Genomic DNA, 2,725 nt, shown 5'->3' on the forward strand with positions numbered 1-2,725 from the left:
TCTCTGAGATCGTAGAATAACGACAGTGTGGACTGAATTTATTCCTCAACTATTTAATGGCACTGGGCTAGACACTTGGAATGAAACATCCGCCCTGGAGCTAGCCCTGCCAGTGTGACCAGAATATTCCCAGACACGGACTCCCTCTCCTTTGCACAGTGTTTGGGAGAACAGGGCCAGCCCTGGTGTCTCTGAAGTCCTCCTGGTCTATTTCTGGATAATTCCTTTACTAACAGACCCTGGCTTTGGCCACCCCAGGAGGGACATATGACCCCAAGAATGAAGAATGAGACACACCCAGTTTGCCTCTGGACTTTTCCATCTTCACCCAACATGTCTGAATTCTTTCTTGAACCCAAATCAGGTTTAGCCCCAGGCATATTTTACTGACACATGTGGGTTTTAAGTGAAATTTAATCTGTCTATTTCTGATGGTTCTATACTTATTCATATGGGGTGAGGAAACAGCTACTTGACATGCAGGAAACCTTCCCAGACATTTAATGACATTTTAAAGCCTCCTTTTCTTTTGTCTTAGACGTAGGAAGCAACAACTTGCCAAGTGTAAACAAACCTTCTCCAAGATGTATGAATCTGATTTTAAATGTCTTCTCAGATGTAAGTGTAAGAAAAAAAAAAAAGGGGTGGAGAAGGTGTAGAAAGTATGATGAACAAAAGAAAGAACACAGTTTGAGCATTTGAATAAAACAAAAGGACTCTTAAAAAAGAAAAGAAGAAATAGTCGCCAGTGATGTGATTACAAGGCCCGGAGTCATCCCTGGCCTGCCGCGTTACTTGCACAGGGGTCTCATCTTCAGTCCCTCCACAGAAGGTGCTCAAAGACGCTAAGAGAACAGATACATCCAGCAGTAGACTGTCACTTTGTGGATATTTCCAACTATTCCAACACCCATACGTTCCCTAAATGTCCCAAATTTATCAGTGCTTTTCTTTTTTGGAACCTACAGGCTTCCATAGAAGGGGGCCAGCAGATAAAAAATACTATATAAGATTCAATTATTTTTTTTATTTTGGAGAGTTTCTCCTGCTTCTTGGAAACAAAGCCTTAAAAGTCACCCAAAAATGGCCCTTTTCTTGTGACTGCAGACAGAACAGGGGTTTATGAACAGATGTCTGCCTGCTTTCCTTTCTCTGATCCAACACTCCAGAGAGCTTGCTTCTAGGCTTGGGCGCTGTGCCCCTCTCCTCCTGCTAGAAGAACCAGCCAGCCTAGCCTCTATTGTCTTCTGCCCAGCCATCACCCAGGACCCACCTCTGAAGCAGGTAGTTTGTAAAGGGTTCTGAGAAGCACGGGTGCAAAGCAGGAGAGAGCTTCTCCAAAGAGGCATTTATAGATGGTGAAATTCAGGGAGAAATGTGCCTTCAAAAAAAGGCCAGCCCTGTGGTGTATGTGGGAGCTGCACCCAAAGAAAATATGCCCTCTCCTCTCGGCCCTACCCCCTCCCTGATGGGGGTCGCCTCTAACTGGGTCCCCGTTATAGAGGGTCTGACGATGAGTCCCCAGTGAGGGAAGGGGCTGTGAAGAATTCACTGGGCTGACTTACGGAGAGTGATCATAGATTACTTTGGGTTTGTCCAGTCGGTATTCTCTGGACCAAATGTAATCCTAATGATCACAGAGTGAACCAGCTAATAAAGCTGTCAGCAGGGGCTCTGTCCTCACCCCAGAACCAGGCAGAAAGACAGCAGGGCGGGAGGCGGTCCAGACAGGATGCCACTGGCCACCTCAGGGCTCCGTCTTGCTTTCTGTCTTACGTCCTTGGCTCTTATTCACACTGAGACACTGAGAAGGGGGCTTCCTGGAGACCTGGACCCACAGCCGTCATCAGCATCAGCCAAGCATTTCCCTCTCGTCCGTCCTCCCATTCCTCCCCTGCTAGAAGGTGAGTGCTGATGTGACTGCAGTTTCTTCAGACTAAGGAACCCTTGTCACCATTCTGGGTGTGTCTGTTTGCCTGGGGTATTTATTTATTTATTTATTTGTGCCCAGCCCCTTCCACATGGAATTTGAAGTGGCTATAAGAAAACTCTAAAAATTGTAAAAAAACAAAAAAACAAAAAAACACCAGAATGGAGAAAATATAAATTGGGTCTGGAAGACTAGGCTTCCAGCTCAAGATGGTGACCCAAGAGCCAACAGACGTCATCTTCCGTCCCTCCCCGGAGCCTCTGAATTAGAAATGCAGAAGGACAGAAATGCGGATTCTATGAGCTAGAAGGAACTGAAGTTGATACAACCCTAAAGCCTTCTGAGGCCTCCACCATGCTAGGGGCCAGCATGCAGGAAGGGAAAACTAATTGGCTCAAATAAAGATAAAACCTGTAAACACACCCACAGGATATGGTGCCTCCTGGCACTGAGCCAGTCCGCAAGAAACACAGCTGCCGTCTGCCTCTTTCTTCTGGGCCGGTGGGAGGGGAGGGCCATCACTGTGCAGATTGAAACAGGCCTCATTGAACTGGACCATTGCGTTCGACTGAACATGAGACGTAAATTCCACTAGGAGACCCAGCGTCAAGCCACCGCTGAGAGTTTTCCCTGAGAGGTCCAGCAACCCAGATTTTCCCTGGAGATGTTGAAAGGGAGCAGCTTGCGAACAACTAGGAAAACAACATCAAACAACCCGCCCCTGCCAGAGAGGAGGGATGGAAACTGAAGGTCAATTCTAGACCGTTCCACATACTTCAGTCTGTCTGCAGGCCA

This window comes from Manis pentadactyla, chromosome 18 (assembly GCF_030020395.1).
Source record: "Manis pentadactyla isolate mManPen7 chromosome 18, mManPen7.hap1, whole genome shotgun sequence".
Lineage (NCBI taxonomy): Eukaryota > Metazoa > Chordata > Mammalia > Pholidota > Manidae > Manis > Manis pentadactyla.